Raw genomic sequence first — 13,742 nt, 5'->3', positions numbered from 1 at the left:
CACTGCTTTCTTGTGTGACGTCACAAAACAAATATAAAAAGATCATCTAACATATAAGGAAAACAATTATGGACTTTCTGAAGACTGGTTTATCACTGGATGAACCAGTTTCCAGATGCCTGAGGAGCCATGTTCGTCTGCACACCCAATGGAAATGTCCAGTTGTCATACCACTGAGGAAGATGGGTTCTGTGTCCCAGGGATAAACCCATATTAAAGTGCAGAAGTGCAGGTGCGTGTTAGTAACCGCTTTTTCATTGGAAAGTTAATATATTTCAGTGACTTTATTCAATTAGGAGGATTCTTGAGATTTCTAAGTTATTATGTGGTTCTTTTTGAATGAATTACTGCATTAATGCTGCATGGCATTCCGGAAGCAGCTTGTGACTCTGCTCATGTGTTAACAAAGCTCAGGTTGCTTTAATAAATCCCTAAGCTACATTATTGATCATTGATAAAATTAAAATAATAACCTATATAAATATTAATCGGTATGTTGAAGGAGGCCCTGCTGAAGGACACAGAGTCAACCGGCACCAGCTTGTTCTAATCAGACGGCTGCTCAGCAAAATGACATCCTATTCTTCATGTTTATAATAAAATAGTTTATAGCGTATTAGTGTTGATTAGCCTTGTTCAGGAGCTAAAGTGTGGAACAATTTGTCAGGTGTCTATTTGAATTCAGTCTCTACTACAGGTAGAACAGGCTTGATGGTGATGATGCATATCCCATTAAAAAAAAATAAAAAAAATCTTATTTAGGATTTATAATTGTTTTGGTTTTGGAGAAAAAATTTAAAAAATACAATTGTTTAAAAACTAAATGGTTTTTAGTTTAGATTTTGTTATAAATGTGTTACAAAATATATACTTAAATCCATTCTGTTGCAGGATAATTATTTTCTACGTTTATTTAGTCAGATAATTTGATTAAATACATAAAAGGCTCTAATAAAGTATCTCTTTGTTGAGTAGGCTAAAAGTAAAACAATCAAAGACTAAAATTTGACTAAAATTCAATAGATTTTAGTCAAAAAATGTGACAAACTAAATTAAAGCCTTCTGTCAAACTAACAGTAATTGCAGGTATGAAATATTCTTATTATATTCTTATTATATAACAGGAACCTCTTTCTAGAAACATATTGCTGTGGTATCTGCTTTGCAAGCTTCTGTTTTACACCTGAAAACTAGAAGGACTCGGGTGCATAAGACAGACATATCTCTGTCTGACACGTACCTCAGAGCCCAGTACAAAGCATTCAGCACTCTGAACGAAGAGGATCCCAATCATCACACACACTTTCATGCTCCAACATCCGCTGCATATCTCACCAAACACATTACCACAGCAAAAAACAATTTCTTTTTTCTAGTTTTAAATTCGCAGAGGAAATAAAGAAAAGGAAAATCAAAGGATACAGATGCAAGGACATGGTAAACAAGAGAATAAAAGACACAGACTTCATAAGTTTGGAACAGAATGTAAAAAAAAAGGGAGGATTGATCTTCGATGAGGTGCAAAAGTTTTTGTTTTAAACCTCTGGAATTTTTTTTTTTACCTTAAATCCAGAAATTTCTGTGTAATTTATCAGGGATAGTGTATTGGTTGAAGTCTTTATAGAGCTGTTTTAGTTGTGAAATCTAATTAATGTTTTAGTGACTTCCATGTGTCTTTCTCCTTCTACTTTACAATTTTGCATTATTTTATTTTCCGATGTCAAAATCACTTTTCAATAAAATACATTATTTATTTGGAAATGTTCAGAAGGAGTGAATATATTTGCAACACACCTTATATTGAGCCTGGATAAGAGAACAGATCTTTCACAGGGTCAAACTGAATCTCACTTTCTCTTAAATATCAATCTGTGATCTCACAGACACACAAAGACGATTTTGTTTTGTTAAAACAACTCTACTGTCCTCACTTCAGAGTAAGAGACACAATGATCAGAGATTGATCTACCTGTCCAACATACAATTTGTATTCCAGTTTTAGAAACATTCAGATAATATTTGCGAAGCATCTTTAAAGTGAGGAAGTGAACCAAGACATTTAGTAAAGAAATAAAGACATTTAGTAAAGAAATAAAGACATTTAGTCAAGAAATAAAAACATTTAGTCTATGTTGGTCAAGCTTCCAAATACTGAACAATTAAAGTCGGAGCAAGAGGGAATGTTTATGACATTTTATTGCTGAAGATGTTGTGGCCCTACTCCCTACAGGATAGTTTCACAATTTCTGGAAAGCTTCATAGCGTCCACAGTAAAAAATGCTGAGTTATTTTCATAACCCAATTTCTGGGTAGAAACTGTTGGGTCATAGGTTGGGTCAGTTTGACCAAATATTGGGTCAAAATTCATAACTCAAGAGTTGGGTCAGAAATTTACCGGAGCTCTACAGCTTGAAAACTTCTGTTGGCTCAGGGTTTGGGTAGATTTACCCAATCGGTTGGGTTAAAGACGACACTTGGAAAAAGCCACGCCCCTCTTCACATGCCTCCATTTTCAACAAGACTGTTGAAAACTGCTGCATATCGGACTTCTCCTCTCCTTATTTCTCCTTGAAATAAGACATGGTAAGTAAAAAGAAGATAAAGTTTCAATGTGAATAGGATTTTATTAATAAATAGAATTTATTTAGAACATGTTTGATATTTATTTTTATGGTTATTTAAAATGTTCATTACAGTAGGACTAAGCTACAGCTTACTTCATGATATTTCACAGCCAAACTTTAGTAATTGAGTAAAATCAGATGTAATAATTTTAAAACTTCAACTGAGTCTATGCCTCCAGCAAGTAATTGTTTTCCATTAGCCACGGATCCAAAGCTTCTGTACGCTTCTGTAGCAAAGTGTAGAACAATGGATGAGTGTCCAATATGTAACTTTTTTGGCAGTTCAAATGAAACAATAAAGCTGCTCTAATGATGTGGATCCATGACTTATCGACTGAAGTCAAAGGTATTCATTTTGCTTAACATGTGCCCTGAAAACCCTGCTTTCAACAACAGTAATTTGATCACACACACTTCCACGCACTCATTCAAGTGTTAGTCACCGTTTCAGTTTATCAGCTTGTCTCATAATGAGCTATACTGTGACAGCCCTGAAGTAGCAACTCTGCACATGTGAGAGTCCTGCACAGTCTGGGTCACCGGCACAGTAAAGGCCAAGGGTCAACATGAAGGACAGGGAGACAGGCGGGGAGAAACATTTCCCTCTGATTCATACATCGAGCACAAAATAAAAGCCTGCAAGCCACAAGAAGAATCTGTCATCCTGAGTCTTCTCCCTTCCACTCAAGAGAATGAACAGAGCCAAAGCCTCATACATAATAAAAAGAGAAGTTCTGTATGAAATATCTAAAATTATCAACAGAATTATTTATCAAAGCTCAGTATTGACTCATCCAATGTTATGCAACGAACTCAAAAAAAGCATAGTACAACGTGTGATAAATAAAACAGCACACGCCTTCTTGGGGAGAAAGAAAAACTGAAATGGAAGAAAAAGTGGTGGAAAGAAGTTTGGCCACAACACTGAAAACAAAAAAAGGTTTTATAAGTATTCAAAACTCTATTGAAGCATATTCAAATTTTAAATATAGATCTACTTCAGTGTCTCAGAGGGGTGTAATATTATATCCAGCTCAAGACGAGACAAAATACTATACAATAAGGTACAGGATTTTGAGAGAATCAGCATTTTGTCACTTTCACAAATAAAGTAAAGAAAATATGTTTTAAAGACTGCAAATAGTTCATGATTTCCCATAATGACGTGCATAAATTCATAATTTATGCAAGTCAAATTCTAAGATGCTCCTTATACCAAAGAAAAAAGTCAACATTCACATAGTAAAGTCAAAGTCGTAATCTTGAGTCTTAATAAAGTCATATGACCAAATATGTAAGTTAATTATTCAGACATGGTCATTAGCTTGATAGACAGCCTTACACTTTGAGAAGACATCTTAATAAATATTATTTTTTTATGCTAAAGTAAACCACATCAACAACCACTGACATACTTTTACACTGCAATCTGTTCCTCAATCATCACATCTTATCTCAGTTCACAGTCTGTGAAGCTTTTGGTTGAGAAAAGTAGGTCAAACTTTTCACTGGTACAGCTTTAGTTCAACATGTTACATTCACTAAAGATTTTAATACTGAAGTTTCCCCTGAAGATAGAATCACCTAATGTGAAATATTTGAGGTGATAATGACTCGTTGGTAGCGTTGAGCCTGTATCACCTCACTGGCACTAACTAAAAGCATCCACAGTTAAAACTCCGCAACAACGTGCCCCAGATATGTCACCATTAGGGACATGAAATTATCCAGCGATCACACAAAGTTAAACAATGATAGCTCAACACAGCTGCAGTGATTCACCCTGGTATGGCGCCGTAACAACGAGATCCAGGAGGGAACGTTTGTGTGAGGAAAATGAAGCTGAACAAGAACTCTTGATGACTCAGTTTCTGGGTCACAGCATCAGAACTGCGTATTCATATTTATTTATACATCATCTACTTGAGGGGAAAACATGTGGGTCACAATATTAGAATTTTCTTGCTGCTAGAAATGCACTGTCATCTGAAGCTAGGAGATGGAGGGGAGTTTGGTGAATGGGTGAGTGCCAGGGAACACCCAGGACAGCTCCCCACTATAAATATCAGAAATAATCATAAATGTTAAAAAGATATGGTCAAACTATCCTACAATAGGTGGTTTATGATGAAAGGGATTTTGGATTATGGCATCAGATTGATACTGACGGATTTAAACCCAGTTATTAAAGTGGATTTTAGGTGATCAGAAAAATATCAGAATAATCTGCTAACAGAATTAGTAAATTAAAGTTTTTACATGACAGATGTGTGTTTGGAAACCACATTCGGATTTAAGACCAATTTACAATAAAATCAGAATTTTACAGTTTGACGACATAAGTCCAAACGCTTCTGCTTTTTCACCTCGTTAATTTGAAGATAAAGAATTATTCTTGCAAAACTTCAGTGAAACAAAACTCTTCAGTATATTATGTGATGCACTGAATGGATGGTAAATTTATTATGAAAAGGTCAACATTATAAGGTGAAACACAAGCAGATGATGCCTCACTTAAATAAGCACAGTTCACATGTATTCCTGCTTGAATTGTCATGATGCGGTCTCTGGTTTCTCTCTTGTAAACCAGGGTTTCTGTTTTATTCTTGATGTTTATATTTTAAGATCTGTATTCTATTCTCTTCATAATACTTGAAAATCCTCCTTATTTCCAGTATTTATTATGTGTTTGGTTTGTCTTATGGCTTACACTCCTGGATGTAATTTTTCCTGCATCCTTGTGTTTTCTTTCTGCGTAATACCCACCGTCCCATTGCTGACATTCATTCTGCTATGTAACTCAGCTACTAAGCACTCCAGTGGTCTTTTCTCCCTGGTCTTTCCATGCTGGTTTCTTTTTGCTGCTCACCTTTTGGTCCCAGTTCCCTTAGTTGCTTTCTTTTATGTTTAAATTCTGTATCAGGTGCAATAAATTATCCATCCATAATGACACTGTCTACTCTTGCTCACTCAACACTATGATAGGTCTTCCTTTTTATGTTAATCCTGTTTGTGGTCATGGGGAGCTGAATGGGCAAAAGGAAAGCTACACCCATCATAAATCACAGTAATGATGGGAATTCAGCAGGTTCTCTTATGGCTTGGTTCACTAAAAACATCTTTAGCCTCTGAACAGCTCCTCAAGTTTTTCGTGTCTGAAATTAGTTTATTACTAAATTGATATGTTTTTAAAAACACTTACATTTTAAAGAAAATTACCTACATTCCTCAATGTTGTTAGATTTGAATTAAATTATCATCACCAAACAAAATATGGAACCGAAGATTTAATGTTCAGCTGTGATGGGTGGAGTTAATTTTTTTTCCACCTGACTTTCCATGAGCGTTTTACAGGATGAGCTCAGCGTTCATACAGAACTTGGTGGGAAATAATAAAAACAGCTTACTGTCAGTTCCAGGTTTCATTAGACTAACTGAGGAAAATTGTGAACAATCCCAAAGGAAGACAATAAACTAATTTACTGGGGGTCTGTCTCTGTTGACATGCAGAAAGTGGATACATCTCTGGAGATGTTGGTACATTACTTTAATTCCTGCCCTCCAGGTAGAGCAGGTTGCTGAGAACAGACCCATGAACAGTTTATATGGATGGAAACATGAAAAATAAAAATGATGAAAAACATAAAAACCTCAAGGATTTTGATTTTTAATTTTATTTCACATCTTGTCTACATGTAAAGATTGGCAGAAGTGAATACAAAAGACAACAAAAACAGCTGACAGACAGCTTAGCTGGTCTTTATACCCATCAAACATTTGCATATTTTCTATACCTTCTTCATTGGCATAACTGTTTTAGTTGTGAACACATCTGACAAAGAAGACAGCATGGATAAAATTAAATAAAAATTAATAGATAAGCTGAAAATGATTCAAAATAAACGCAGCTGTTCTGTGGAAAATATGCACCAGCTGCAACATCGGGGTTTTTTTTTTTCCCCTTATGCTTGACATTTTGCACTTTATCTTTCCTTTTTTTTATCCACTTCGTAAATAAGTTTGCTAAGCTCAGTTTCCATGGAAACGCTGATTTTCAAATGTACCTACCTGATCCTGAGGCACTTATCGTTTATACAAAGTTGTTGAAATGAAATGCTTTGTGTAATTTAGGACAAGCAGCTCAAAGGCTCCTCTCTTTTCTTTTTTTTTTAAATGTTTTTTGTTATTTTGATCAACGGATGTTTTTCTTTCAATGTTCAAATCAAAAACAAAATTCTGAAAGTAACATGTCCCTGAGCAAAAATGCCACAGATTCCACTTTATTTTCTTCTTTTCAAGTTTGTTTGAATATGTTTTTTACAGAGACATTATTTCAACAAATATTGATATTAAATTCTAAATCCTAATTTAGAATACAGATTGTACTGTATTTTACGCTACATTTCTAGCAACCACAGCTGCCGGTATATTACTGTAAATTAGGGACTTTTTTTTTTAGCTTGGTTTGTGACAAATAATTTCTTGATACTTTTGTCTTCCTTAGAGAATGGCTAAGCCGATATGTGTCTTTTATTAATTATAAAGTCATTAAATTCCTTCAGAGTGCTACAACTGAACTACTGAGTGAAATTTAAAATAGTTGTGTTCAGTTCTTGAGTAGATTTAAACAGTCTTAAAGAGACAAAGGCCAAATTCAAGGTATCAGATAGTGCTATGATGTCAAGTCATACATGATATAGCTTTTTCATAAAAAGTGAAGGTAACAGTTACTTGATTGTGTTAAAAATGGCACTGTGTGCCTGGAAAATACACAATAATCGCTATATCTCTGTCTATATAATCTATATTATGTGTTTCAATTGATGATCTGAGTGACTGAAATGATTAATGTTTTGGTAGTATTCAATATAATTAAATTTATGATGGAGGATTTCAATATCTGAGATCATCTTAATCTCCCATTCTGTTAAATGAGATACTGGGCAAAAGGTGCAGAAGGAAAGAGCAGATATGCATTCACCCATGAAGCTCATTCTGGAAGATGAGCTTCCAGAATGAGCCTGGTATAGCCAAGCCAGAGAAAACATGCTGCCTCTCCAGCGTAACCTTGGTCTTCCTCTCGGGTCTCCTCATCAGTGTCATGGCTAGAAAACATAAAACAGGACTCAACCTGGAGGCATCCTGATCATGTGCCTTAAAAATCTCAAAAGACTTCTTCTTTTGTTTAAAATTGCATGAAACCAAACCAAGCTGACCTTAAAATGTTCATGATTAAAAGAAGCGCCTTCTCCAATGTCAGTACGAGCTGGAACTGATGAGTCCCTAATGTGTTGATATGTGGATTAGGAGCAAACAGTCCATCTTCTGTCAAACCACCACAGGCTTTAAGATTAACAGAGAGGTTTACGATGAGTCATCACCAGCTTTGCTTGAGCTCTGACTAAGTTTGCACCTGTACGGCAGAATACATAATCATTTAGAAGTCAAAATAAACACACAAATAATTCCCTATTTGAATATACCCACAGTTGGAAAAAAAATAATTTTTTAGGAAGTGAAAAGTGTCTTTTGTCTAAATGAAAATTGATTCACATTCTTTTTTGATAGTTGTTTATCAATACACCGATAAAGTTGTTTTCACAAAATCATAAAAATGGAAATCATGATTTTTGTCTAACAAGTTCCAACATAGGATTTGAAACTACTGATATAGGAATACCTTCTTTTTGCTTTATTTATTAGTGTTTTTTTGGAGGGAGGAACAATATTTAGATTTATCTGCATGTCAATGAACGGTCAGTAGAAGAATAACAAGAATGACAGTGAGTAATGTATAACTACTTTAAATCCTGTTTCAAGTCATTTTTGTCATCTTTTTATCATGTGAAACTTTGGTCCATCGCAGTGATGAATCCAACAAGATGTGACATGGCTGATTATCCAACTGTCACACTGCTGAGCCAAGTGCAAACCGACAAACCATCTGACTGCGACTGACTCACAAGCGCACAAATGCATGAAGACTCATTCTGTGAGGATATAGATCCGACAGACTGAGTGCAGTGGAAAAAAATCTTTATCCTACCTGTTATCTGGAAATATTGGCAACTAAAATTTTGACTCTTAAATAAATTAAATGGGTAAGATCAGAAAAGCAAAACTGATAACGGAGCAGACAGTGCTAGGGAAAAAATATTTTCTCTTTAGTTCTTCTGTTTCCACTAAATCAATGTTAATATCAAACAAAGTTTACCTAAAGTCACGACTTGATAGTTTATGTTTGGGTTCACAGGAGATGTCTCAGTCTGATTTGAAAATTATTTAATCTCCATGCTGCCTCATGATAGCATGTAGTTCTGCTTTGAAATTAAAGGTGGGGTATTGTTAAGTTTGTAAATACACAAAATATAAAAATAAATACGACAAAATACAAAACAGAATTTACAAAATGGGACACAACCTTAAGAATGTATAAACTCACACTGATATGTGTAGCATCCATGTTTATTTCCATGTATAAAGTGTTCTGCATCTGACGTCATGAATATTATAACATGGGTTTAATGACAAATTTTTGATAATTATTGAGTCAGGAGGCAATATATTTATTTAAATTGAGATAAGGGGAAGGACTGAATAATTGTTCACTTCCTCCTGCTCTTTTTCAAACAGATAAATAATGGTAAACAAATTATTTTGTTCTTGGTAATGTATGCACATGTTTTCTCTATCCTACTGATTGCGTTTTCTTTTTGTCTGGTTCTTAAAAACCTATTTGAACTAAATAAATCATGCCAAATGTGTGCATCTTTTCATGGCTGTCGATGGCTCACACTGGAGTTTAATGGAGCTCACGGTTAAATTAAAATGTGCACAAATGTTGGGGAAAAGGCTTGAAAATAAGCAAAAATATTAACATTAAATATAAAGAATTGCGATGTAAATATAGTCTGAGTTTGCCAGGAGGAAAGTAACCTTTTTATTTTACACTAAGCTAACATTTTTGCATTGACATCAAACCATATATTCTTATCCTCAAACTTCACAGTTATACTCAGCATTTAGTTTATCCGTTATATCAAACACCAATAAAATACACTGACGTCTGTAACCTCAAAAACATGTGAAACCGTTAAAGTGCTGTGAATATTTTTGATATTGTGATTAAAAACAAACTTCAGATAATAAGTAACCAGGACTTCCTGTTCAAACTTTGACTAGGTTTACTTATTGGCTTTCCAGAAATGTCTTGGCTGTGAGTCACCGTCATACAAACAGGCTTATTTTAGAAGCCAATAGATTAATCCATGGTTTCTGAGGTGAGTCATGATATCTAGCTGCCCGGCTGAGTGGCTTCACTTCATCTGATTATCCATCAAGAGTTCTGCATTTAAGTGGAACAGAGATAACGTCTGATCAGTGGGCTTGCATCTCAGGGGTTTTGGTTTCAAACTAAAATATCACTTGGATGATAAAGAGTGTCTCGTTTCACTAAAATTTAATAGAGTTTAATAAATAAGGAAGCTCGGAACTTAACAGTAGTTGAAGTAATGTTTGGAAGCTGAATTTACAATTCTCTGAAAGCACCAACCTTAAAAATCATCTTTGTAAGAGATCCCAATCTATTTTTTACCGATTCTTTTTATTTTCATAAACAGAAAACAAAAGAGTCCAGAAAAATGGAAATAATTAATGGAAGGCGCAAGACATAAGATGCGTAGTGTGACAATGGCAGCGTTTAATATCATGAGGCATCGTTGTATTAGTGCCGTCATTTTAGAACAGCATCAATTACATATCAGAAGTGATACAGCTGCACTCCCTGTCCACTGTTTTGTTCCAGTCTGTATTTTAGGATGTCTGTCAGTTAAGCCATAATGATGTTTGTGACAACATCTCTATTTTTAATTCACATTCAAAGTGGGATGCCAGCCTCAGACATCCCTGATCATCTGCTGCGTGATGCTGCAGCTTCACAAAGCCTTTTCACTCCTCTCGCCCCTGGCCGCCTGTTAGGAACTGAGACAGCCTCCCAAATGTTTTGCTGAGTTTGGTTTCCAGGTCACAGACTGGAGCGGGAGACTCAGAGGTAAATCAGACTAATGGGATAATCCAACTATTTAGTTCATGTTTTGAAAAAGATTTGTGTCTCTGTGAGAACTTTACTCCATCTTCTATTTTCAAGCTTTTTTTGGGTACTTTAAGTAGCAAACACAGTTCATTCCCACGGATAAAAATCCCAAATAGTAGTGTTAAAAATATTTGTTCAAAAGCAAAATTTCAATTTGAAAAATTTACATTTTATTTATTTTTTTTTAGATTTACTCAAGTTACTTTTGTCTGACATCACTGAATCTGAAAGAAAAAGTCAGAAGGAAGGAATCTTTAAAGAAAGCGCTTTTTAACATGACTGTATATTACCACGCAGCAAATAGCAGTAAAACCTTCTCCATAATATTCCTATGTAAAACATAAACAATGTAGACATTTGTTAAAATAGCTTGAATGTATGAAGAGTGTCCTCAGCTCTTTTAAGATTCATGTCTTCACAGAGATTCATCTGCTAGTATTTTCTTTGACTGATGCCTTGTTTACCTCCAGATGAGTGGTGCTCACCCCACTCATTGTCATTGCAATATCCTCTCTGAATATTGTCCTCTGAAAGTAATATGATTTACATAATTCAGAGATTAATTGATTGTCACTCCTCTATTTTAATCTGGGTCTTCGTTCTTTACACTTGACCACTGCTATTAATCATCTGACCAACATTTAATCACGTTAAAGGGCACTGATCTAAAATAGTGTCTACGGCATACATTTTAGCATGGATAATTTCAGGAGTGATGCTTAATACGATTTAAGGAATGGACATGCACATACTTTATAAACTGTTCAGTCAGTAAACATATATCTCAACTAAAAGGGTTTGTGTGTAATTAAGCTTCATGTTGATTTGTTACCCAACCATTCTACTTTGCAGGAAGTCAAGGATAGCATTTTAATCACAGTGAAATGTAAAGTATTATTAACATTCAGTCATCAAGGACACAATTGTCATATTGATTTTATTTAAGCTAAGTGGTTTTAGGGTAGCATTATATCACAACACACAACATCAATATTCTTTGAAAATGTGAATTTTGAATTTCTTTGGGAGGTTATTTATTCCATTCAGGGTCAAAATCATGCATGGAGGCTCAAATAAACTCAGTACAAGCATTCCCACTTGTATGTAGTTTAATCTCCTTCGGAAGGTGGACAACTTGGGAGTAGCATCTCTGCTCTTCTTTTTGTAATCACCTGGTTCCCCAGAACCACAAATCTAAGGGTTTAATTTAAGGGTTTAGGTTAAACAAAAAGGTTTGGGTCCTCCTCCAGATCTGGCAAAGTGAACAGTAGTCTAAATATCTTAAAATTACATACCATTCTATAATTATGTTCATGTTCAAAAATGAATCCAAAACATGTTCCAAAATTTTATTAATATTTCATTTTCCTTCTTGAATTTTCTCGAAATCTCTTGGACTTTCCCTCTGTTCTGAGTCTGCAGCAATTCAAAGAGTGTCATTAAATAAATTATTCTTGTGCTTCCAAAACAATCCAAAAAAATAAAAAATAAAAGAAACCATCAGCAGCCGTCAATCATAATCACTAATAAGACATTATTAAGTCGAGGCCTGGTCAATGTCAATAGACATTTAAAAATGTACAGCACCAATTATTAAAAGAGTTCAGTAAATAACTGAATGAACTTGAGCTTCTATGTGTAATTATGTCCCATGTGGATAAATAAATATATATATTCTTATCTTTAAAGTTTAAATGTTATGTGGTTTAATCATTACAGAATGAAAAACAAAGACTTCAACTGAATATTAATGAAAATCATTAATATTCAGTCTCCTGATGAGTGCACATAAAATTCTAATCCCAATACGTTTTGTTTTGTGCATTGTAGCTCATTGACTAATAAAAGAAAATCTTAGTTTATTTGAGGTCAACAATCATGATTTGAGCTCCATGTGAACTTTTTAAAAGTTTGTTAAAAAAAAAAAAAGCCACCTCGGCACTACAGATGGCTGCCAGAGAGAAAACCATTTCAGCATTTAGCATTCGTACGTCAGCAGGACACAACAGAGCAACCGAGGCTGAAGAAGTGTGCGTAGCTCCAGGAGACAAGTCTAATCTGGTCTAGTATGAATGTCTTGAAAAGAGAGACGGTACTCGTCCGAGTGCACTGAAAATCTCTGCAGAGGTGATATTGTGCATCACTGACTGTTTCACAATGCAGATAGAAGACAAGGAGCAATGGAATCCCAAAATAGAAACTTGGAATCAAAACAACCTGCAGGATATATGAAAAATATCAGGAGACTTTTTTTCTTTCTTATTTTTTGTCTGTATGTGGTGAGGAGAAAAGAGAGCAAGTGTAAAATATAAAGTGCAACGGGAAATAAAATATTATTCAGCCTTTTAAATCTGATTACTTGGGAGCTGTGGATAGTTTTTGTTGCTGTATCACAATAATATTAGTAATAATTAAAATCTAGAGAGATCAGAGATTGTATTTTACAACTTAGAGGAATGTATTTTCTACTTTGTGGACTAGCAGTAAATTTAATATCCCTATATATCTACATTTTATAATCAAATAGTCTTATTTGTTTCCTCTACAAACCCCACAGAGGTGTCTGTCTTTGCATCACTGAAAATCTAATTCAAAATACAGCAAAATCCATAAGGTTATTTTGAAAAAATAAAAAAAACACACAAAACTAGTAGAGTCCATATCTATTAACTTTTCATGAGATTGATTACATTCTCACTATGATTTTGCTCTTAAAAAATATTGGACACTTAAAAATGTATTATGAACAAAATTCCTATAATTTTGGTTGCTCTACAAGTATGCGCTAAGATCTGGTCCAACCTAATGAATTTGTAGACCATCACTGCAAAATTTTCAAAAGGTTTTCTTATCCAAAACATCCAGTCAGTTCATCCAGAACGGATCAACTTTTATCCTCCTGTATTCTGCTGATAACATTGGAATGACAAGGAGGTTCTTAAAGTATTAAGACCCAAAACATAAACAGTACAGGAATTTTGGAGAATTTTTTTGGTCCATACATTTTCTCCAGTTGCTCCTTGAAA

The sequence above is a fragment of the Gambusia affinis genome, linkage group LG04 (assembly GCF_019740435.1).
Source record: "Gambusia affinis linkage group LG04, SWU_Gaff_1.0, whole genome shotgun sequence".
Lineage (NCBI taxonomy): Eukaryota > Metazoa > Chordata > Actinopteri > Cyprinodontiformes > Poeciliidae > Gambusia > Gambusia affinis.
This window is presented reverse-complemented; position numbering follows the sequence as displayed.